General features: G+C 33.9%; 1 protein-coding gene across 1 annotated transcript in view; it reads right to left on the bottom strand.

Moving 5' to 3' along the window:
- AGBL4 (AGBL carboxypeptidase 4) overlaps positions 1–27311 on the bottom strand; it is an 849283-nt gene that overhangs the window by 777695 nt on the left and 44277 nt on the right. The window lies entirely within an intron of this gene.

Raw genomic sequence — 27311 nt, forward strand, 5'->3', positions numbered from 1 at the left:
CTGCTCTTTCACTGTTTATTATACACTTACTGATAACGATGAAGTTCTCAGCTCCTATATACCTATGAGCCTGAGTATACTTTGTGTTTTATGATAATGGAGAAAAGGGAACACTGTTTCTGTCGAAAATTGCATTCCTTATAACATTTTTCCAGCTGTTTTAGAAACAAAACTTCTGTAATTTTGCATTTTATATGTATCAGCTTTACTCAGACAACAACTGGGAGAGAATTACAAAGAAATGATTGATTTTTTTTTCATCTTCCATTGTCTTGTTCAAAACTATCTTCTGACACAAGGAAAATACTATAGGATGCAACACTAGATTGTGAACCACAGAAACCTAATTAAGCTTCAGAAAATTAAGCTTCAATTGGTTTGTAAGACTGTTTGGCTGATATATATTTTGAACTTAACATTAAAATTATCTCTATATACCATTACAAACATATAGTTTGCAGATGAAATACAACTGACATTTTCTAACCACAGTAAGATGGAAATAAGAAATAAGATAAGAAACAAAGACCAAAATGCAATCTAGTGAATATATTTAGTCAACACTTATCTATGAAAGGCATCCCAGAAGATTTAATGTTCACTAGAGATTGGAATCTCAACTTCATTTGCACCTTCAGAGCATAATGTCTCCATCTGCAGTCCTGCTGGCATTACTAATTAAAGAATCATCTACTGATTTACCAACATGAGCTGGCATATAAAAGAATTCACAAAAACTGCTTTGGAATGAATAGCCTTGCAATTCTAAAATCCCAATTCACTAAGCCGTGATAACTTTAGTGCCATTTGGTGGGAAACACTATATAGATATCCATAAACATACTTAACACATAAATGGTAAAATAAGTGTTTTCCCTTCTTCCTTTAAACATAAAGTCATCTCATGTAGGTATTGTCCAAAACTTGGAGGCCATGAGAAATTTTTTTCTTTATGTTATAAGGGCTGTGCATGCAGGCTGCTGGAAAATTAAAGAGTCAGTAAAGACAGCCAGCTACATGAAAGCAAACATGTTTCTATTTCCCACAGACCGAAATGTATGTGTACATCCACATTTCTTATTTAGAGACGAATTTCTCTGGAATTGTGAAAGTATACTATAAGCAGCAAGTTCATCTTCCTTCAAGCAACTAAAACAGTTGATAAAGGAATTAAAAGAGATTGAAACAATTTAATTTTGATTAAAACAGACTGCGTGTTGCAGCTGAAGTTCTGTAGAAAATGCCAGACAGTTATAGACAGCAATTTTCTCCAAAAGAAAAAGACATAACGATACCCAATAGTTAGAAACTGCAACTAGACAAATACACAAGTAAGGAACAACATTCTGTTAATTGAGATAATTAACAGCTAAAACAACTTATTCAGCAACTGGAACAATTTCTTCACAATTAACAGATATTAGGTAAAGGAATGGTTGGTCATTTCTTGTAAGATAGCTCTGCACTTATCTACAATTGTAGTAACCCTTCTCTGTACTGGTTAGTCTTTGAACTTCCTCTCAACAGCAGTAACCAGAATTGAAGGCAATAGGTCTTGCCTCTTATAAAGACACTGTTGATGCCTGACAGTCACAGCTAATCAGCTAATATACACAATTTCTCATGTTTTGTGTTTAGCAATTAACAGCTTCTATTTTATGACATAAATTCATTTTATTAACCACTAAATCTTTCAGTACATGCTGTCATACCTTATTTCAACTATATTGCTGAAATTGTACACGATCCTCTATGTCCATCAAATCTGATCCTTGTCTTTAACGACAATACTTCCCATCTCCATATTATTCTTGAAATTTCATTGGCACAATACAATTATGGTAAAACTACAAATGAAAATGAGAAGCAGATAAAAACTATGTTCCAGTGAAGAAACCACTTAATCGTTCATCTGAAATTCTTCCTAATGCCAGTAAAAGGAAACTTAAATATCCTCAAAGAAGCCAGAGAAAACTCTATCACTGTATTTCTATTTAAAGAAAGACCTGGGATGTGAATTACACACTTTGTTTGAACGGTTTCCTGTGGATGAAATTTTTGTTTACTGAACAACAAATAGAGCTCTGTATTGCTGTAGATTGACAATGCATTTTTCTGCAGTGCCCCTCTTGAAAAAAAACAGTAGTTATAACTTTTTTCATATGACAGATAGACAAAAAAGAAGCCTGCCCACAAATAAAGTGAGAAGGGAAAGCACGTAGTTACAAGATAGAGACAGTAAAAAACTTCAATTTCAAAACTGTCTCTGAAGCCTGTGTGAGGTTATCTGGTGCACTATATATAACATTTAATAAGCACCTTTCATCCTTGAGCCTCACACGCACATTGTGGTTTGGAGGATCAGTACTTACTAACATGCTTGTATTTTGGGGATACCACTCCAATATGCATGCTGAATTTAAAAATGTAATTCTTTTGCAAGTGATAAAAATAATAAATGCAAAAGCAGTAAAATGCAAGAAAATAAGAGACAGAGGTATGAGAAAAATTTTTTGCTAAAATAATACATTTAGGGAAGTATGTTCAGAATAATAAGGGAAGTAAGCTATTTGTTCAGCAAAATGTAGCGCCGCATTTTTATTGAGTAAATTAAAGAGCAGTATGCAATTTGATGTTATTCCAGCTTTCAGCTGTATTTCTTTTACATTTACTTTAATTAATAAATATTCCCTCGCTGATTACTTTTGTAACATGGGCCTGATATTCAAGCTTCAAAAATCAGTTCATTTCATGAAAAAACAAAAACAAGACCAACAAACAAATTTAACCTTGGAGGATTCTATAATGCCATCCTGTAGTCTGCCTACTCTCTCCATCCTTCTAAGAGAAAAATTAAAAAATTTGAAAAGTTCATGCATGAAGGCATTATTATTTAAAAGTCTGCAAAACCAAAATCAGTCTGTACTCTGCAATATTCAGTATGTCAATATATTTGTAGATATAAAGTTCATGTCTATTTTTAATGCAGTAGTCTGCAAAGAGAATCCTAGAAAGATACCCACACTTCCCAACTTTGTGCTGTTTACGTAGATTTACTTGCTCATTTTAAAATTAATCAAGGAGTAGTTAACTCATTTTAAAATTAATCAAGGTACAAATCTCTACAGAATGTACAGAAACAGTCTAGAAAGATGAGCTAGTATTACTACCTGGAAACATATTTTTGTAAATAAAATCACTCAGATTTGGAGAAAAATTTACTCTGCAGCATCTAATGCATTCTGTTAATCTGCATCATAAAACATAATGAAATCTGTCTAAAGTAAACATTTTTTACATTGCAGGAAATATTGTTTATTTAAATGAAGAGTTTTGAAAGGATTGCAATCTTGCCAGATAATATACCCTTCTCTTTTAAGGCTTCTTAACAGAATATATTTTCCCTACCCAAATCAACAGGAGTCGAGTTGAGATTAGTAAAATCTCCATTTTCCAGTTTTCAGATATATGATCAACATAACGTTTATGGCTTAATTTTCTTTTAAGGGATTCTTATTTTCAAACTCTTTGACTTTATAATATTTATAGAATATATTTATATTTTTAAAACCTTTCAGTACCTTTGAAGTATTATTACCCTCATTAACACACAGCATTTTCCAGTTTAGTACAATGTAAGAATGTAATTCAAGGTCTATTACTCCTCCATATCATTTAGAAAATTGTCAAATAAAATTATACTTGTCACCAAACTTGGCAGTACTGCACTGATCAGTTTCATCTTTGTTGCAATTATTTTTCATTTGTGTATGCTCAGTAATTTTTCATTCTATGCCTGTCCTCTATCATAGTTTCACTCTTTACATTCGACTTACTAGAAATTATCTTGTCTATTTTCATATTTCACATTTCTATATACTACAGTGCATATGTTGCTTTACACCTACATACATTTTTTGTAGGAATAATTAATGTTATTAAAAAACTTGTGTTATTTTCATTGTTGCTGCTTTTGTCTGATTATTACAACTGGAACAAAACAGTCCCAGGTACAATTGCTGACTGGCCCACTGTTGCATGCTGGTTCCCATTTCCTTCCCGTCTTGTATGCAGCCGCCCTAATCTTTGCTCCACCGTTCCACAAACATTTCCAGAATATTTACCAAGATGATTCTCTTACTTTCACTCTATTAATATGCTCACAGATTTCTTTGTTTCATATTTTTTGGTATTTTCCTGACAGTTGGGATTTTTTAGAAAAAAATATTAAATTTTAGCAAGTATATTTATTCATTACAGTTGAAATCTTAGTAACATACAATTCTGTACTGATAGAAACTTTCAGAGGTTCTGCAAATTTCATTTTCCAGTTCATCTAAATCAGAAGAAATAAAGTCAGGCATTTTAAAAGGACAAAAATAATTTCCTTATTTCCTCAATAGCAGGATTATTTTGCTGCCTTTTTTTATTTATTTTTTTTTTTTTAGCTCTTTAATACATGACAGTAAAAATCCTCTGACAATAGAGAAGGTAAAAATTGTAAGTTCTGATGCTACAAAGACTATTAACTTTCAAACAATTAGTAATCTCAACTCCTCAGTCCCTATTATCATGATTCTGAATGCTCTTTAAAGTTGGGAAAAAGGAAACAAAAAAAATATTATAGTTTATCCCCTATTTTTTCCAATATTTTCCAATATTCCTCCCTCATTAAGAGTAAAGTTTTACAACTTTACTGAAGGCCCCTAAATATCCATCTCAGTTTCTGTGAAAGCTTTTAGCTCCCACTTAGCAAGGCCAGACCTGATGCACAATTTCTTTCAGGTTGTTCAGGGAAATACTGCTAGAAGCAGGAGCATGGGCCGCTTCATTTGGGAGCTGCATTTAAGCTCATGCCTCGACTTTGACTTTCACATGAGCTGTATGAGCTGTATGTATACATGGCCTGTCCCTTGTTAGATACTCCACTCTGACCCCCGGTCTTGACACTGGAGTGTCACTCTGGACATGCATGGCAATATGGATACTTGGCTAAATCTGGTACCAACCTGAGTTTTTCCCTGCTTTCTTCATCTGAGAGAAGTCTTCTCCTGCCTCCTTTGCATTTTCACCTCCCCTTCTCACAAGAAGCTTCCCACTGTTGTTACTTCCAAATCACTATTAAAATGTTACTCTTTGTGTTAGCGCATTCTTTGCCTTTTAGCTTTTATTATGAAAATCAGATTTTTACTTACAAGTTCAACTACTACATTAAATTTCATTGGTCCAAACTTTGATTTATGCTAAAAACCAACCTAATCAGTAATTATAAGAATTTGCTTCCTGAAATGTGGATGGTCTCCAATAAAGTCTATTTCTCTACTCCTGAAAAATTCCTTACATCTAAATGAAAGTCTGTAATTGTGACAGGGGGTCTTGCACTCTGTTCATTGTTCATACAGCATAACTAGAATTGCCATTCACTACAAAAATGCTAAGGGCTAGGATTATGAAAATCCTATGAATTGAAAACAACCCATAGAAATAATGGCTTAAGTTCAAAGAAACATTAAATATCATCTAATTCCAACCCTACTGTCATGGACAAGGTTGCCATCCACTAGAACAAGCTGCCCAGGAAAATTCCTGTCATTCCTGTTACAAAACAAATATATTCCATATTTAAATCACTAAATAGATATAAAATTAAATAAATTATTTAAAATAAAGAGGAATAAAGATTTAAAATTTTTTCAGCACAATTTATCACTGCAGAAAATCTACCACTGAAAGTAAAGCTAAAATAGTGAATATTTTCCTTCATAACATAATTGTGGAATTTCTGACCACCAATAGGGGAGGAAAGAACAACAACAAAAAAAAAAACCTGAAAAAACAATCATAAATATATCATCGAACATTATCATTACCAAATAAAGTTTCAGTCTTGGAGGAAGACAGAGCGAGCGAGACCACAAATACATAATGTTTCAGTGTGGTAAAGAATATTAAATGTTACTATCAAATTTAGATTTGCTGATGCATGAACTAGAGTTTTCTCTCCTCTGATTAGGTGGTAATTTTCATTGGTTCTCAAAGAAAAAAAAAAAACAGCTAATATTTCTTCCCTATCTTTAGTTATTGCTATTCTAAGAAATCTTAAAGGCCAAGTAAATTATAGCCACATATATAACAACATTTATAGAAAATAGAGAGAAATTTATCCAAATATTTTGGCCAGTCAGGTTTTTCCCTTCAGCACCTTTTTTGTGGACCCCTTCCCAACCACACCATACATGCACATAAAGCATTATACTGTATTGTTAGGCAGCATATTCTCAAGTTTTCTATCTATCAACACTCTCTGGTTTATCTTGACATAATATAGACTTCAAGATTGCAGGATAGGCAGAAAGACCAGTTTTCATACAGTGCTATCTTATTTTTTCATAGCATGTCATTAAAAAGTAGTTGTTCACTGGCATTATTTAGGCTGCTAAACAAGTATTTCATTATCTATTTGTATTTTCTATTCACACATTTGATATGACATTCATCTTTGACTAATAATATTTTACTTATCAATCCCTGACTAGCTGACTAACCAGTAGATGGAAAATGCTGGTAGTCATCATAATACTACTATTCTCAGCCTTTTGGAGTTACTCAGATCACCATTCCAAACAAACAAAACAGTATTAGTGGACAGCAGTGCACTGCAGTTTGAAAAGTGAGACTTCCTGGAATTGTGGTGGAAGATTATAAATAACTGTTATGGTGATAATGTGTTTGTGTGGTCTCAGGATTCATGCAGAACTGAACTTAAACCTACTATTATGAGAAAAGAACCACATTACACAGATTTCCCATATTTGATACAGTTCCTGCTCAATACTAATCTGAAGTTATCCTTCTGCAGCAGCCATGCTTACAGCTTTATTTTTACCAATGCTTTATTGCTCTGGGGCTACCCAAGGAAAATATGAGGTCACAAATTATGTGCATTGATATTTTATTTATGTCTCATAATATTGAAACCAGAGTTGATATTAATGGAAGAATGAATGTATTGATCAAACTGAAGTATAGTCCTGGCTCTGCATTCTCCCTTCAAGTAGAATTCTAGTGCTCTAAACAAGCTTAAGAAACTAAAAATCTACATCTACTATTTTATGTGAACCTTTAAAAGCACACACAGAAACTTGAACTAGCAGACTCATGTGACTATAAGAGCACTTACAAAATAAAATGTACTGCTTTCAGATAGAGTCTTCAGCTTTTTTTGGTAAAACATCTTGTTTTCATTAATGTGGTAACACCTTTAATCACTGCAACATTTAGAAATACAAGTCACTCTAAGTTTAATTCCTACTTTCATTAAAAGATACACGTTAAAATGATTTGATGCTATCAGCACGAATAGGAATACATAGGATGCACTGAAAGTAATGACTGCTGTTTCTCTCTATGGAAACTACAAGAGATACAAAGAGCGCAATAGCACTGTTTGATAGAACAGAGCACTGAACTCTCTAAGTTAGAAGCTCCTTTCACATCCATTATTGTGTTACTACTGTATATCAGAAGGAGGAGGAAGGACAGTCAAAGGATGACCGGCTACTGACCCCTAAGTTCTTACTACGTCCTACTCTCCCTGCATACTCAAACCTTAACCTTTTAAAATCAAAATCTTCTCTTGCACCACTTCCTGTTTACCATTCCATTTGACTTGAATCAGCTTGGTATGAATTGATATGACATTCTTCTCTATAGTTACAGCTCTTTTCATCAATGTCTATCAACTCAGTCTGCAGTCACATAAGTTTGCCGTTTTTCATTCAGCAGCAACACAACATTCCTGCAAAGAAGTGCAGAACTTCTGCACTTTTTTTTTTTTTTTTTTTTATGATCCTGCTGTTGACAAGTGGAATCCCTCATGGAGGCAAAGCAACTGCTATCCATTCAATAAGCCCCTGCAAACAGGCCTGGATATCCAAACCCAATAATGCTTGATTTCTCTAGGGACAAGAAAAACAATCCCACAGAAATAAAAATTATATCAAGCAACATGCTGGTTGAACTGCATTTAGTTTTCCTTATACTTTGAATCAAAATAGAAAAAGCACATCAAATTGGTGATGACACTTTTTAGGACAATGCCCACGCTATTTTTGACTTAGTAATACAAATTTTAAAATAAAAGGTAGCAATAATTAGTGTCTATTTGTTTTAATAACTCTACAGATTGGAGACATCTTTGCATATCCTGTTGCTTACAGCTGTTCCATTATACCACGAATGTATGTAGGAATCACACGAGCACCCGAAGCCAAAATGTCCTGTTTTCCCATGTTGAGAACTTTTTTTCTGCATAACGTGCAGTTACTAAAATCTATCAGAAATGTGTTTTCTGCCCTGATGTGAAAATTAGCAAAGTGCAAATTAGAAGTGTGCCTTTCAGAAAGAGATCACAATCTTGTCATTAACTTTTCTTTACCCCTCAGTTTCTTCTTAAAAAGCAAAGTGGAAATGAAACTGTGTAAGTTAATATATTATGTACTACTAACTGAATGCACACCTATGAGGAAATAGGAAAGTGAAACAATTATGCTCCTTTCCAGTTTTACATGTGATAACAAGCGCTGAATCTGATCATTTGCTCTTTTATGGGCAAATGCATATTCTGAATTCACTCCAGGACTACAAGATGAGGAACTCAAGACTAATTGTTAAACACAGTCATGTGTTTAATGTCATGTCATGTCAATTACATTTTAAAAAAAGTTTGCCGATATGCATCTTAAGTAAAACAGGAACTTGGAAGAACGTGCCTCAACTTTGCCGAAACAAGGACTTAAAAAAGAAAAGTGAATGTTGCAAGTAGTACCATGCTCAAAGCATAAATAGGAATGGTGTCAATTAGGTGTGATATTAATATGCTAGCAACGGTGTCCATAGATACACTGCTGAACAATACTATTTGCTTGTTTCAGTACAAAAGTCAGATTTGATTAGTTGTCAGTATGTTTAGTTTGGTTCTCTACTACTATTCCTGCAAATGCACACTTGTGTCTGAATATTGAAGAATTTTATCTTTCATTGTGGTAAATACAACTAGTCTCGAATGTCAGGCATTAATCCTAAAAAGGATGTACATAAGCTGAGCATGTAAAAATGGGCAAACACACTGCTCAGACTGTAGGACTTGCTGTGTTTACAACAGAAAGCTTTTATACACACTCATCTAAATCTGAGTGGGCAGCCCTGGGAACATGACCAACATGCTTCTGAGCTTTTAAATGCAGTTGTAGCATAGACAGTGATGATATGTTTGCTTGACGTGTTCATGTATTTTAACAATGGACAACTTCAGAATAAATGCACTTATCTTTCGCTTGCACTAAACATTACAAATATACCTAAAACATTTTTCCACAGAGCCTACTGAGTGGTCAAATTCATGCAACCATTGTCTGATAGGAAAACTTACCTCTTTCACAGCAGGTTATTATAAATATTTAATGCTGCTTAATCTCAGTGAAAATTAGCATAAAATCTAGCTTCAAATACAATTTGACTCTCATCATTCAGCATACATGTATAACCCTTCTAATCCCAACAAGGTGTTTGTAGAGAGAGGAGAATGCACATTTGTAAATCTTGACTAGGTGTAATGCAAATCTAAACTAAGATAAGGGATGTAAATTACTAGAGAAAGTTTCTTAATATAAGATTTACATCAATTAGGAAAAAGCTTTCCTGTATTCCTGCATTTAATGTGACTACACTTCTCTTTTCTTCAGTAAAACAATTCTACATGAATCTTCCACTTGGTTGATACATTCAAAACACATTAAAATACAAAGAGAAAAGGAAATGTTGTTTATTTACAGTTCAATATTGTAGCATCTGTTGTCCATAAGTACTACGCAAGCAATTTCTGAGTGAGTGCATTTGTGAATTTGTTAAAATTTCTATTACTAGTAATACAAACTCTTAAGGTTGCATAGCATAGAAAAGACACTGGCTTTAAGTGGCTGTTTTACTGAAGTAATGAACCAATTCTTATGCCACCAGTGAAGAACTAGTGTAGCTACAACACTGTGTAAGTTACTTTGTGTGGACAATACACAAGTATAAAATAAAGAACTAAAGGAACTGATTTTCACCTTCCATAAATTTTGGAATTTTGCTTGTGTAAATATATCATGACAATGTTAAAAAAAAAGTGTATTTATTCATAAGATTCATATAAATATTTAAGTCTGTAATAGCCAAAAGAGAATAAGGAAAATAGCTGGCTTCGTAACTTTTTGCAAACAAGCAGAATCCTTAACAGTAGCCCAGAATCCTCTTCATTTAAAAAAGACATTGCAGTAAAACTTCTGATATCTAAATTTTCAAAAAGATTAAATCTCAAAACACTTTTGTGGCATTATTTAAAGGACTATGTACACATCCTCAAAAGCAACAGTGTATTTCTTTAGGAATATGAGATACAGCAGCAACTGTCTTCTAACATAATGCATTTCTACCTTTCTGTCTTTGTAAGCCAGCTAAAATTAAACAATTTTGAAGCCATATTCAGTCTGTACTGCAGTATTCTTTCAGTGTAGGACACACTGAAAGCAAAAGCACATCAGCTTGCCTTTCTACATCAACACTGCATTTCAGTCTTTATCAGATTGTCCACTCTAATGGTCCTGATCTTCATTTTTAATGAAAATGTTCAGGTTGTGTAGCATATTTACACCTGTTGATATGAGTGTATACCAAAGTACAAGCTTTGACTTTGGATAATCAGAATATCCCTCCTAAGATATATATAAATAAAGACTTTATTTAAGAGAACAACAAAATCTATCCAATAATCCATTGTATAATGGAGTAAAGTGAAAAAGAAACAAATGATGCTTTTTGCTGTATACTTCACTAGAAATGAAGATTACAAAGGAAAAGAAATTTCCCAGAAGGACAAAAGGCTCTTTAGATCTTCTTTCGTTGTGCTTGTGATTACAGGTTGAAATGATTGATTTTCCTCTATGACAATGTCTTAAATGTTTGTCACACAGTCAAAATTTAAAGCTTGATAGGTCCACAGTACAATTTCAAAATGATTCAAAGATGCTCAAAATTTAATTAAGAAAAACATTAGACCAATTAAGGCTAAATGGTAGTATAAAATATTAAGGTAAACCATGTATTAGTCTGACATTTGCATTTTTATGAAGTATGAATCACAAAGAAATAAAAACTGCTGCTAAATTTCAGTTAAGTCCCTTTTCAAAATCTTGTTTCCATGGCAATCCTGCGAGTAAGTTTTCAGAGGATGTAAGATATGGATTTTTTATTTAAAAAAAAAAAAAAAAAAAACAGTTTAAATGAGAAATAGCAACATCGTGGCCTCTTTTCAATGTTCTAATATGCTTGAGAGGCACAGAAAATAAGTCACTAAGACATCAATGCCAGGATGAATGCAGGAGGACAGACCCCTACTTATTCTACTGTTTTTCAGTGTGCTTCTAACTAATCACAATCACCAGCATAATTCTGCTGCAAATACACTAATTGTTAAACAGACAACAGTAGCTTTTCAATCTGAAGGCCTAGTAGTGCCGATTCAATTAGGAAAGTTTAATAACAACAACACAATTTATCAAGATGAGATGAAATTCCACTACAAAGGCTACCAATGACAATGTAGCTAAGTGATTTTACATTCCAAATCTAAGAAAAGTTGTTCAAGTCTCTAACGAGTAATCAGGGATTGAGGTTTCTAGTCTACAAAAATCCTGTTGTGGCAAAAAAAGGCAGAAACCCAACACCCAAATCAATACTGTATTACTCTCTCCACAGGCAAGAGCTGCTGGGTCAGGAAAATCATGAAAAATTCATAGCGGAGGTGGTCAAGTCATCCATAAGATAGAGAAAATAATGCTATATCTAAAGATCCCTTGAGCAATCGAAGACATTTTATAGATTTCACTGTGGATAAGTGCTAGTTTGTTTCATCTATGTACCTTAATACTGTTCCTTTCTGATTTCCAGCAGTAAATGAGGATGTTTTGGTCTATATTTACTGTCTTTCATATTTACTTTATTAATTTCTTAGTCTTCATGTTCCACTGCAGCAACAGCCACCCACAGGATAATTCTGAGTCATTCCTTCTAGTAGAAAAAGAGGGTAACTCATCACAGAGAAGTCTTCATATAAATACCTCAACAGGTAAGCATAAATCTAACTACCAGAAAAAGTTTAAAAGTGTCTTGCTCATTTCTGCACCATCGCTTCTCCAAACAGACACTGGCAACAGGCCATCATTTATAAAGGCTAAACTGAACAGTATCAAATAGAAATATTGTATTTTTGTCATGCAAGGGTGACAGACAAAGAACAAATGCTGTAGAAACAGACTTGTTCACAGTAGCTTGTTGTACACATTTCATTCTTGGTACAGCATCAGATTTTTATCTAACAAAACAGTAAAACAAATAAAGCAATGAAAATGATCCTGAACAATAAGTATGCAGGTTGCACAAAAAAATAATGGCTCCCATTCATTTCAATGGAAGCTATAACAAGTACTAAGTGCACAATAACATTATTTGATGGAACAAATTCTAAGATACAAAACACTGTTTTTCAGTATAGTCAATAATTTGGACATTAGTGGAAAAGTCAGGTAAAAGATGTAACCTAATTAAAACAGAATATGTGACAGTCAGAAATGCCTGCTTCTGTTACTATCTCTTGACTACTATAGTACACAAGCATATTCATTAGACGTGATAAACCAAGGTGCTGAATGATTGAAAACAATCTACTTCTCACTTTCTGAAGTCTCTCAGCCCTAATTTCATTTTCCAACTGCTGTATAATTCTTAAAAATGAAAATATTTCCTAGATTTTTTTAACATTCTTGATGCAGTAATGAAAGTAGCTATGCAAAGTTATAGTCTACTTAATCATAGATCGGTGTCTTTTTTTTACTGCTAATGACTTTGTTTTTGTGAAAAAACAGAACCTACTATTCCTTTGTCTATGAAGTGGATGCTGTCTGTAAGTGAATAAGCCCTAGTTTTGGCTCCAAGTTATACAGTGCTGGCTGTTACAATAAACAAAATTAATTTACTAGAGATGGCACACTCAGTGTGTATTTTACTTCACACAATGCCACATGCTCATGGCTCTGATTTTTGTCATCCTCATTTGCACTGGCCAACCTCATTTGTTGACATGTCACCTACACTATTCTAGGAAGTACTGCGAGTCTCCCCACACAGATGCAGTTGTCCCCTCAGTCCATGTCAAGATTACACCTGGACAAAAAATATTTTGAAGTGGTTAAAGCCTATGATTTTCCCTGGAAAGTGAACAGTAAGTATTGTCTTTCTCATAGAAGTTTGTATGACTACGTCACAGGCACCAGTTGTAAAGGAAGCCATCAGTATGTGCCTTTATGTTTCTGTTATTTCTCTAATTTATGTCTCACATTACTGCATCTATTGTGTAGACAGTTTCTAAGAGGAAAAAGTTATTACTGATGAACGTTCTTATCTTGAAGTATTAAAGTTATGGGTGGGTGATAGTCTTCTCAAAATGAACGTAGAAACATGATCCCAGAAAGGTGGGCTCTAAACAGGTTGAGAAAATCTCTCCTAACTTTTTTTAAGGGAGACTAAAAAGCAAAACAGCATTAAAGATATTTACTTCAAATGCCTCCTGATGTTTAAATATTTGCTGCGTACACCACAATTATGCTACTGTCACATATTGTTCCATTATCACCCCAGGAATCTCTGAATTCTCTGCAATATTTGAAAGTACATTAGTGACTGTATAGAAGATTGTGCAAGCAAATACAATGGCCAATTTTCCAACATACTGATTGCATTTTATTAATCTCACTTGAAGTCATTGGAAACTTTTTATATTTTGTCATTCTCAGAGAATGTGTGAAAATCGTGATTCCATAACAGAGATTTTGTGAAATCACTTGTGGTAGAAGTTCCCCTGGTAAACGGCATAAGAAAGCAGAGATTACTATAAAGCAGACTGGTAAAATCAGCTGAAAGGAATAACTAAATTATTATTGGCGGCATGTAGCTAGATCAGTGTATTGGGACACATGCCAGCATTATAAAGACAATGCACATTAGTATGTATCACCAATATACTGCTGGGTGTAAAGAAGTGGTCAACCAGACTTACCAAGGATTGTACTTGAGCAGCAGACTAGAATATATAAGGGATTTTTTTTGAACACTTCATTGAACATTGACTGTGCTAAGGTTCTCCCAAACACATTTCCCAAATACATGACCTTATGATTACGTAAATTCCAAAAATGACACTGGTTTCTAAGGGCTGACGAAAGGAATCACAAAATGAGACTCTTTGAGGATAGCTGTGGGTTAATCTTTCACCTTGGTAAATATGGAAGAAAAGTTACCTTTGGCAGATGAGACTACTAGAAAATCTGCATCTTTGTAAAGCTCTGATAGCTCAGTGAGAGACACACACAGGGTTGAAGTTTTCATTTTTCAGTGTTCTTCCCTGTTATTAGCTGAATTCTATGCTGATAACGATTGTAATATACCTAATGGCAAGCAATCTTTATTGCACTTTTTTTTTTTTTTTTTACTATCTTAGCAGTTCAATTTACATTGAAAAAGAACGTCAAAAGAACTTTGTCTTAAAATATTTGCAAGAGTAGCACAAGAGATTTCAATTTGTCCTATTTTAACTTATAGGCATTTATTATTTATCAGCATTACCACAGCTATTTGTGTGGTGGACAGATTATTCTTTTTATTCTTACATCTATTACTACCCACAGAAGTATTTTGTTCTGAGATGTTCCTAGGCAAGAGGTGCATGCAGACACAAAAATACACCGGTTTCTTTAGAAGAGAATGAATTCTTGATGAAAAAAAACTAATAAACAAATCAGTGTAATTTACACAAAGGTAAGGATAACTCCTAGAGAAATGTTTAAAAACTTTGCAGTTAATTATACACTTGATCAAGAATAAAAATAACTATACCTGAACGTATTTTTAAAGTTTCATTCATTTTCCATAAATAGTAAATCTTTAATAAAATAATCTGTTTAATAGAACAGAATTCACAGCTCGATTAGTACTGCATTGGAAATTGAAATAGCTGTCTCATTTACTGTGCTCCTATCATGTCACATAATATCTCTAACAGCATGCATGCTCTCACAATATCCTAACCTTAGAATTCTTAAAAACTGTGTTTTATAGTAATGTAAAGGTCTGTACAAACAGAAAAGTATTTCAATGCAGAAAATTTGACACTATCACTGCACTTTCCTTCAGAAATGTTCATTCCTTTCTTTGACATATTTTTGGCTTGCACAACAGGGTGCCAAACATTTGTGACAGCTTACAATAGAAAAACAATATTGCTTTTAGTTAACAATGTTAGCTATGAATATATATTGACAGCATTTTCACTGCAGATTTGCTGCCAACATAATACAAAGCAAATAGCATTCAATATGTTGGAACACTCAGGGGAATTAAAGAGTTTCAAAAACAAATTTATGGCATTAGGTGCTGAATGCTAAATCTAATGAAAATGCAAATTCAAAGTATCTCCTGCACATACTTCATGCAAAGGAATGCAGTTTGATAAAGTGATAAAATTCAGATTGTTTTAAGTCAGGAGAAAATTATGTTAAAAGCCTCTGCTTGGCTGACTTTTTATAAAGCCAGTTCTATCACAAAGACTAATATTTTTCCTAAGTCTTTCTGCTTTGTTTCCTCAAGTACATCTGAGAGAGATTGTAATAAAAGCCAAATTCCAAATGCTCCCAAATGTTTTGAGAACATACAAATCCATAGATGCTTAATTTTCATATTTGTAACTTTACAGCTATCCCTATACAACTACAAGCATCGCTGTTCCTTTGAAATAACAGAAGCAGAGTTTTGTTAACAAGTCTGAATATTTGTTATTCTATACAATAAGCAATGTGGAGCATAGGACATCTGATTTAACCTTATTACAATGCAGTAATGTACAGGAGTGCTGCAGTGTCATCTCTCTCCTGCATCATTGACAGTCCTTTAAGTGACATGATATTAATAGTTTTGAAACCATTTGCAAGAAAAGAAGGAAGGTTAGCAATAGCACTGTCAAGAAAGCCAAAATAGTTGCACTTCATAGCTGTCTTATGATTTGTTAGGATCTGTTGATGTAGATGATAATAAATATCAAGGTGCAACACTTAAAGCTAACAACACTGTCAATCCAAAAACACTACGTAAGCTTTAAAATAACTTCAATTTCTACTCACACAATCAGTACCAATAGAAATACAACAGACTGCATTTGCTTGTTATAGCTTTTTCTTACTTGTTTTCTCATGTGGGATACTGTTTGTACCTGTTGCATCATATATTTATAGCTCTTAAGCTCACGTATGAATGATTGCATTTCTTATATAAAATTCTATGGATTACTTGCAAACTAAATGACCCAACTACACAATGCCCATAACAAGCAGAAATAAGAATTGAAAGATAATATTAAGACTCCTTGTAACTGTCTGGGTTTTCTTTTAATTCAAATGTCTTTACCTAAAACTTCCAATTTGACAAGAGGGGGAAAATCCCTGCTTTGCCAGATGCAGTTTGCAAAGTTCTATCCAAATGATCACAGAATATTTCCTGAGTCTCAAATCTTCTAGTAAGTATTTGAAAACTAAAAGTGACTGACTTAAAAATGGTACTTTCTTATAGATAGATAAAAAAATTATACAAATTGTGGAGGGAAACGATTGAGTTCCTCTTCTGACTAATTGAATTGTTCAACTACTTTGTAACATCTAAATAACAAAGAAGAAAAAAATATGGAAAAAGTATCTTATTTCTTCAACAGTTTGTGTATTTAAGCACTGAAGTGTAAAATTACTATAATCCCTAGTTATCAAACACACTGAAACACTCAAAAATTTCTGAATACAAGGCTTATTAGAGAACTGAATAGAACATACTTTAGTGCTGAACTTGATCTCCAATACCAGTAGATCCAAATTACTGCACGTTACAATAGTCTCAACTACAAACTTTTACATTATTTCTACTGCTACAGTGAGAGAGCCACAACTCTACGTCTAGAGTAAGAAAGAAAAATCAAGAACGTTGAAGCTTTGTTTTCACTGAGCTATGAATTGGAAAACCTTCTTCCAAGCACATCAACCACAATTTGAACCTCTATGCGATAAGCATCAAATGAGTAATTTTTTAAAAAGCTGAAAGACACTCCCAGTAGGGATGATGGAGTAAACACAGTTAATTTGTTAATATTTACTCTCTTTTCACTGACTGTCAAGGAAATATTTTCCTTTTTCTTTCTTCCAGTATGTGCTTGGAAAGGATTTCCTGGTAATCTACATTAAATCTCACTGAAGGGTAACAACAGAAATCAATATGCGTCTCTGAAGACTAATCTAACCAAACATTTACATTTAAAATATTCATTTGTATTTATGCATGAGATATTCTTGGCAAAAAGAAATTCTTTTCCTCCATGCATACAGTCTCTTTCTGCAAGCTTTTATAGTTAGCAGACTTTAAATCAATAAAATAAATATATATTACTCAAATAAGTTTCGTGGTAAAAACAGCTAGAATTCACGTAAAATAACGGTTTACTTAGGTAGGAAGCTGTATTAGCCTCTGCTTCACAGAAACTTGTTTTCTCCTTCTGCAGCCATAGGGAGGACACAGCCCACAGGGAACAGCTATTATACTAGAATCCTGGCTATTCCAAACCCATGGAATTGCCATTCCACACGCCTGCTGGAAGGATATTCTGTTTAATCTGGCTATTGAGGCAACTCTAATCTAACATACGGAACTCAGTATCAAATTTTAAGGAGCAAACACGTCCTACCACAAATCCCACAATATTCTGTAGTCCTCAAGCATTGGGATTAGTTTTGCCCACAGAACTGCACAGAATACAAACACACGAAATGATGCAGTGTAAGCAACATTCTACTTTCTGCATCACTCCTGACAGTTGTGCACTAAAGTGTGTAAATTCTGCAGGGAGAAACCATACCTCAGTGCACAAAAATAATAATCCTGTGTGTGAAGCTTCACATGAGTTTTCAGAGGGTTGCATGAGCACACTAAACAAGCCTCCACAAAACAGAAAATACTCTATACAACTAGAAGCACTGTGTAGAGAATCACCATTTCACTGTGGGAGAAATAGATTCAACATTCCAAGAAAAGCCCATTAAAATGTGCAAATTTAAGGGTTTGAACTCATGGTCTTCAGTGTTAGAGTTCAGTGTTAGAAGCTAAACATATAACACCCAAGAATATTGATAAGAACATCCTTCTCACATTAAAAAATTATAGTAAGAATGTGGTTAATTTGTTGTCATTTACATTGGAAACTTATTAGGGAAAACAGCAAGCAGAAGCAGTAATCTCATACAGTAGCAGGCTTAGAGAAAACAAAAGTTTGGGGCAGATTATTTATATTGCTTATACCAATCTACTAAAAGCTTCAGAAAGATTATCTTTTCCATGACAATGTAAACTATAGTCAGCAACATTCATCAGATTTCACAGAAACACTTGCAGTTGTTTTAAATCTACACTGAATACATTCCACTGTATATGCATTCTTTGGTAAAAACAGTAATAAAAAACTCATTTCTTCTTGAAAAGCCTTCCGAGTTTTAGCTACAACATAACATAATGCATATTTAGACTAGCACGTTATCTAGTAAAAGATGTCCAAACAAGATGATTTGATGTTGGAATAGTCATCTCAGAACAACCAGAGCAATGTAAGGTAAAATAATTGTCAAGTCAATCTCTAGCTTACACTTTATTGCAGAAATAAATTGAACTCTGCTCTAGCTTTTTGACACGTAATTCTGATACTAATGGGTTCAAATCCATTTCTCTTTGCTCTCCTTCCTAACAGGAAGCTTTATGTAATACTGTGTCAGAAACCTACCAGTTACTGGCTAATGTTTCCCTTAAATAAAAAGTGTCTGCCTGTAATACTATTAACAGCTGCCATCAGTTTACAGTAATGAGCTGCAGTTCATCACAGTAGCACTAGTATGAAAATTAGAAGCTTCCATAGAGCTTCTCAATTTGCAAAAAAAATTATCAGAGCCATCATGAGCAGGCGTGTATAAGCAGACATTGGCTATTTAAGGCTTACAGGCCAGGTCTTACACCAGCACAACTCTACACAACCATTATAATCAGTTGGTGATACCATGTTAAGTACTAAATACCCAGTGGTTCTCTTTGGGGGGGAGAGCCAGTACATAAATCCACCGCTATTCTTCATAATTTCCCAAAGAAAAAATTTGATTTTTTTTCCCCCCATAAAAAGATTTCACACAGTTTCTTCAAAGGAAGATTTAAGGATTTTTGGCTTCAGAAAAAACTGCTTTAATTATACTTATTGTAATACCTTGGTCACCTATAATGTGCAGAGGTAACTTCCAGTTTCAGTTAATGTAAAAATAAATAATAGCTATAATACCAGAGGCTATTTGTTTTCTTTCCTCCCTGCATGTTTTTTGGTTTTTTTTGTTGTTGTTTTTTTTTTTTTTTTTAAGTTGTATAACTTAAAACTTACTGTCTCCGGAATTTGACAAATCAATTGTGTGTTTATAAGAAATATATCAATAGAACAAAATACCTGATCCATTATTTCTCATAATGGGAAAAAAAATGATATTAACCAGCATGTTTAAAAAAGAAATTAGTCTTTATATAAACCATGTAATTAACCTGTAGAAATATTGCTTGAAGTTACAAAATATATAGTTAAGTTAGACAGACATGAAATATTTCACAGGATCCACCTGCCCCAGCTCAAAGTAATCTGGAGGCAACTTCTGGTGACTTCTGATCGGTTAGAAGGGTGAGAACTCTGTGGTATCACAACACACAGCATGATGAATATCCATCAGGCTGGTCAGCAGGTAATCAGAATTTTCCTGCTTTCCTGGCACACAGATCAGTTCTGCCTATACTGCTGACAGAGATGTTTAAAATGAGGATTACTCTATATTTTCCTACTTCGTAATAGTATTTTAAGCATCAACTGGACAATGTCCAGAATAAGATACCAGACTAGAAGTATCCTTAACTTGACTTGCTACATGAGTATGATTCCACTTCTAACATCCACAAAAATGACAAGACAACAATGCTGTAAGAGGGAAGATGGATGAGAATCAGTGATACAGGGCAGAACACAGCAAGAACAAGTGGGCTGCTTTTCCATCATTTTTCATTATTAGACAAATGCCCCTCAGCTTTCCAGAGCAGTTCCAGACCCACATTCCAGAGCTGTAGTCCTTGTCACTATGTGCTTTGAAGAAGTTCCCATTATTTAGTGAGTCAGACTACTTCAGCTAAGAGTAGGACCAGTTGCTCGTGGTTTTCTTGTGCAATCCAAGAGCAATATGATTTGAATTCACAAGCCCTGAGTCATGACTGGATTTCCACCAAATTTACTGAAAAAAATGTGTGAAATACTTGGACTAAAAATGAGTTGCTGGTTGGTGAACGGTGAGTGAATCCACACTAAATGGGTCTCCCAAATACACACTCTTTCCAACAAAACGCAGTGATGGTACTGCTTTATTCTTATTATTCTGTAGTACTTATTATTCTGATGGAGGCTATTAGTGCTCACTGTAGTGAAGGATTTACTACTTCTCACAACACAAAATTCAAGTTTTTTTCTGATTTTCCCCCCATTTATTGTATCAGAAACGCAAAGACACTTGGCACAATGACCCAACACTGGGCTCACGTGTTAAAATCACAGGTAGCATAAAACAATGATGAGGGAAATGGGTTGCAGGATCTAGCTCTCTTGTTTCATCTCTAACACTTAAACGCAGAGTAGAGGATTTCTTAGAGGCATATGCTTAATACACTCAATCACCTGCCATAGCACTGGTTGCTTCACTGCTCTTTCCAAACTATTTCTAAGCTAACCGTGTCCTACAAAATATCATTCCTTGCTTAGACTTCCTTGGCAGAAAAATGAAAATGATTTTTCAGCACTAGTTTCACTTTGTAGAACTGTAGAATGATTTGGTCTGGAAACAATGTTTAAAGATCATCTAGTCTGATTCCCCTGCTACGGGCAGGGACATCTTTCATGAGAACAGGTTGCCCAAAGCCCCATCCAGCCTTGTCTTCAGCATTTCCTAGGATGAAACACATAGCTTCTTTGAATAACCTTTGAATAAACCTGTTTCAGGATTTTACTACTGTCATAAGGAAAAAATAATAATTCTTCCATATAACAAATCTGTATTTACTATTTTTTAATTTGAAAGCATTATTCCTTGTCCTATCATTATGTGCCTTTATACAAAGTTTCTCTCCATCTTTCTTACAAGTCCCCTTAAAATATTGCAGTGATGACCGTAACACAAACACTTTCCATTTATAAAAATAGAATTAAAACAGATTTGCATGAAGGAAAATTAACACTGGAAATAAAAAAGGAGGTATTTAATCATAAAGTTTTTTCAAATGAAAGAAAATAAGCATGTCACATCGCTGACATCAAGATCGACATAATGCTGATTTTGTTTATGTCATTTATAACATTTTTGACATTCAGAGTGACAGATGCCATCATAAAAAGGAAATTAAACACACCTGGCCATTAGTCACCTGTAAGCATAAACCAGAGTAATATCTCAAACACACAGTTTGCTTGCAATAATTAAAAAATACTGGCATCTAGAATTTTCTTTGTGATACCTGGAAAAGTTTATGAATTTAACACTGTCATGCCAAAAGAAAATTTCATCTGGACAGCAGTTGTTTTACTGAATATTGTCTGGATTTACTAAACTCCGTAACTTTTCAGAAGATGTCACATCATGACAATTTTGGATGATTTCAGGGACATGCATACTGTACTGAACTTACTAAAGCTTCACATGCACCCTCAACCTATTATGAGCACAACAAAAACTATTGATCCAAAATAAATTTATGCATACTTGAAAGGATTCCAGCTTGGAAGAACCATCATTTACAAATCTGATTTTATACATGACCAACGTAGGCACATGTTTCAAAAATGGAAAAACTATTTTTCTTCAGAGCTGCAGTATGTTCAATTGATTTTCTTTTTTTAATGTTGAGATGAACATACAATCTATTTCCAATGTCATTGTTTCATTTCTTATTTAATTAACATTTCATGTGGCTTATTCAGTAAATAATTACTTCAATTACTACTATACATACCATCTAACCCTAAGCACTTTGTTCTTTCAACTTACATATTAATACATATAATACACTTATGCAACTTACAATAATGAACTCACACATTAATACATATTAATATTAAAATGCTTTCTAATGAAGAGATTGGTGAAACTACTTTTTAGAAGTTCTGAGGCTCCTTCGAAATATAATTCGAAACAATCTAATACACATTCCAGATAATTCAAGCCCTTCTCATAACAGCTGTAATGGATCCATATTATCACATGCTACAGTCCTATAAGATCTTACAAAATTTGCATCATGGATCTGGCTCTGTTATTCCTTCCCCTCCCCCCCCCTAAGCTGAATGGCATCTGTATTATAAAAATATAGTTTGCTTACCCTGTATTAAATGCAGTTACTTAAAAGATGTCAAAATGCACTCGAAATAGCCTGTCTCATGCTTTAAAGGCATGCAGATATATATTGAAAAAAACATCTCCAATAATGATCTCCAAGTTGTATTAGGACAGTAATAGAGACCGGAGAAAACTGAAAAGCCTAGTGCCAGTGATGAATATATACTGAAAACAGAATGAAAAAATAAAGATTGTACACACTGCAGTTTGTTTGGTTACTGTTGTTTTGTGGTGGGTTTTTTTATTCTTATTTTAAATTACTTTGTGGGGGAGGGAGAATAAACTATTACTAAGATCTGTGAACTTGTGATGTCCAAATTTACTATCTGTCTTAACTTGGCATCCTGTCTAACTTCTAAAGAAAATTAAGTTACCTTTTGCCCTGCTCCATAGAAACACATAAGAAAAACAAAAAAAGTTGATTCAATATTCTATTCTCAATCCAGCTGCAACTGAATTAGAACAGGGAGAATGCCTTCTAAGTAAATAACATTTGATTCTTTGATTTTAACCTTGATTTACTTCCTAACTATAGATAATGATCAAATCCTTTGCCAAATATCCAATTTTTTTCTCTATCCTTCTCAATATGTTTTGTCAGTATCTTTATGATGGAGAACTCCTAAAGTATTTATCAACACTTACTGAACAAAATTTGGCACTATTAGGAAACCCCTTATGTTGGAAATTCTTTTTTTAATCTCAGTGAAAATATCACTTCTGAGCACGATTCGTCAGCAGAGTTTAGAGTACATACACATACAAAATAGATTATATAGCCTAAACGTGCACTGGTATAATATGGCTGCTGTTCTTTACGGTAGTTAATAACCTCAAAGACATTTTTCATCTTTTCATCACTTTGCTGCATTCAACACTTATCTCTTCTCAAACTCAGCAGAAGTAAATTTGCCAGTACAGAGATAATCTTTCCCTAGTGTGGCTACTGTATCTGGAACACTGATGGTCAACACTTTAACTAGAATTCCTAGGCATGGCCCCAGAACGAAATAATTACTAATCACCTGTAAAATCTTCTGAGGTATTCTTGCAAGTTCTTTTTTTTAATATATAATTTATCACATGTACACAAATTTCTTTTTTTTTTCCTTAGTTCTCAAATTAATCACTGTTGCTTCTAACACCTTTAATGACATTCTAGCTCAGAAGCAATCGTGCATCTGAAGCACTGTCTATTTAAAATACTTGAAATGCAAACTAGATGTGACATTTGTTCATCCTGTTTTCAGTTTCACAAAGAAGGTTAGCAAAATCACGGCGTTGTAGAGGCCATGGTTAAAATTATTAATGGGGAAAAAAAACCTTACCCAATAAAGAGCATTGTCCAGAAATAGACGGTAGCCTATGATAGATGTATAATTAGAGAAATTGGTGGCTTTGCCCATCAGAATGGGTGTTCTACAGAAAATCCTATTTTCTTCATTCCCCTTTTCAAGGTTATTGTAAATGTAATCATAGCATGATGACAGTCCTTACATAGAACACATCAGTTGTGGGGTTTTTTTTTGTTGTTCGTTCCCATATCGGTGTTAATTGAACTCATTGAACAAATTACTAAAGGAATCCACCATTCAGATCTTATCAGACCAACTGACTTGCAAGTCAGAAACCATATGGGGAGGCCAGAAGGCCAAATTTTACACCTCACAGGCATATTATGTAACGGTTCTTTCTACCCATAAATGTGAACCATTAGCTACTTTATTTTTCCTAGCTAAAAACAAAACAGAAGATTTGCCTAACAAAATGACGTATGATATTGAAAGTCCAAGTTATAAAGGAGTTTGATTACCAGTTTCCCCATGAAAGAAAATTTATACTGGTTCTAATGTAATACAGCAAAAAGCATCAAATAAATTTATCATAAATTTCTAAAAGTAATTCTGAAAAGATTCTGGCTCTCATGCTACATAACAGTTCTTTTACCCGCCCCTGTTAGTGAAGTACAACAGGGAACTAACATATGTGTAACATAAGAAAGGAAGCAATCACTCTGAAAAAGACTTATGTATGATAGCGAACAACAAATTAGGTATGGGTTTCCATAGTGACTAAGTAACAAAAGGCTGCTGCAGTTTTCAGCTGTCTATACTCAGAGAGCAACAGAGCAAAGGGACCAGAATCTCTTCTCTGTAAGCTGGCATGATAGTGAACTCAGAATTGGCTGTTAAATGCCAGTTCCATATTATGAAGAAAATATTGCAGAAACAGGAATAATTATAAAAGAAGTTCTGCAAGAAGTAAAACCGTTAAGTGCTAAGGATTTGGATTTCATGGTTGGATTCTCTGCTATCTTACCTATGCAAATTCCAATGAGTACTTTTTCCTGTGCAGAGAATCCTCCTCTGTGGATTCTCTGATGTTCAATAAGAAATGATCTCATACTACAGCCTTTCTGCCAGCAGGAACACTAATGGGGTCTTTTGCCCATCTGGCTGTTTACTTTCCTGAAATCTACTGGAATTCTTGTCTAGTCGGGTTGAAACTGGCTAAGAGTTAAAAAGCTATTGAGAGAGAAGGGAGTGGAGAAAGATCATTAACCACACAAAAATCTGGGCTAGCAAGTGTAACTGTGACTGTGTGATCATATAAGACTTGTTTCCCTAGGAAACTAGGATAATTATCAAAGGGTTGGAAAGATTCACTTATGAAAGCCCAAAAGTCCCCAAGCAGAAAAATACTTTAAGCTGAGGTGATCTGTCAGATACAGGACAGAAAGAACCAAACATGATAGCTAGGATATGAGATAAATGCTGAAGAATGTGATAAACAAATGTACATGTTAGTCAAAGATGAAGAGGATTTTTTGTATCAGGAGAAGTTACTAAGCAGAATTACAACCAAGAATGAAGAGATTAAATAGAGAAAAGTTTGAGACTAAATATCAAGCAATGGTATTAGTGAGAGGAATCCATGGAAAGGTTTCCAAACACAAGTGGTGAAAGATCCGTGGCTTAAGACAAAAATTGCACTATAAAAAGCAGAACAACACATGGACAGTGAGATTGACAAGAATATCTCCAAGGTTTCTCCTCATATGTCTCTCTAGATTCATAATATACCACAGTGCACTAAACATACTGTAAAAATCACTGCTTTCTTGTAGTTGAATTGGAAAATAAATGAAAAATACAGTGTTTGTACCATTCTTGCCTTTCTACCTTGCCTTTTTCACTCACTTTTTATCAGTTTGCCACTGTTAGATGTCAACGTCTGATGCAACAGAAGATGTAATGGATGATTGCTAAGCCAGATAGTGAAAGGAAGTTGCTTGTTTTCTCATGATAAATTTGAAATAAATTTCATTATGAATAAAAGCTTTAGTGTGAAATATTAAGCAAGGCTGAAGAGATTCTTACCGCATAAAAATTCTCCTTTTTATTTTAAATTTAAGTAAACAAGTTAAGATTTTTAAACAATGAAAAGGAACAGTAAGAAGGAAACTGAATCTACATAATATGAAAAATTAGTAAATTTAGTAACCTCATCTAAATGGCTGAGACCAGACCTGAGATGTGTTAACACAAAGATCTGTCTATCTACCACATTATCTATATGTTACAGCAACACTAAGTATAATTTATACAATTACTTAGATAGAGTTAAGATATGTGCTTCTGCCAGTAAAGAGATAGAAGTTACTTGCACATTAGTACAGCAGTTCTAAGCGCTATGGCATGGGATGGTTTTTGTTATTTTACAGCAATAAAAATAATCAAAATGTACAAACCAGGTTACACAGAACATTTGAAATAGCAATTTCTAGAATTCATTTAATATAGCTGAGATGCAATGACTAATACTGCCCATGTCTGCTAGCACAAAGACCTAAATAAGGTTCCAGACTAGATTACGTTCATACAGGTCTCATTTCAACGGAAATTGGAGAGATGAAAAAAAGATTATAGGAAGACACATTATAAAAACAGACCTCACAAGTCAAACTTAATAGTGAAACCGTTCTCTTTCATGTAGACAACCATGAAAACAAATATCCTGCAAGCACTAGATATATATTGTATCTTTCTACCTGATCTCTTTGCCTCCTTGAGACAGATTCTCATTCATCTCATGACTATATAATTTGATCATAGTTGACTAAGGCACAGCAGGGGAAAGGGCCTGTCTGATAAACTATCAGGCTGATAAGCAAACATTTCAATTGATAAACAAACAATTTCATGATTTCTAGTTGTAACAGGAATAGTACAGCAGTGGATATAAAGATATTAGCCTCATAGGAATACAAGTATCAAGATTCTCCAGCTTTTCTCTTACTAAGTATGGGGTTTTTCACCCCATTAGGTGAAAAATCAGTCTGATTGTGATAAACAATAAAATACCAGAATAAGACGCGAGGAACATGTGGAAAGTGAAAATAAATCTTTGTTGACTTGTCAGTGTGAAAATAAAGACTTTATTTTCATTTGTTTTAAACTAACAAAAATACTTACTTGCTCCAGTTGTTCATCATGTTTTTGTTGTCCTGGTTTCATTTTTTAATGAAAATATATGTTATTTAAAAGTAGATGAAGGAGTTTCCTATCAAGTTCTTTCACATTTGAAGATAAACGCTTTCCACAGGGCCCACATAAGAAGACTACCTCTCTTCTGTTACAGGACACAACAGTAATATCTGTTTGGAATGCTAGCTCATTGTTC

Source organism: Lagopus leucura, unplaced genomic scaffold, assembly GCF_019238085.1.
Source record: "Lagopus leucura isolate 7727_CA_CO unplaced genomic scaffold, USGS_WTPT01 Super-Scaffold_100009, whole genome shotgun sequence".
Taxonomy (NCBI): domain Eukaryota; kingdom Metazoa; phylum Chordata; class Aves; order Galliformes; family Phasianidae; genus Lagopus; species Lagopus leucura.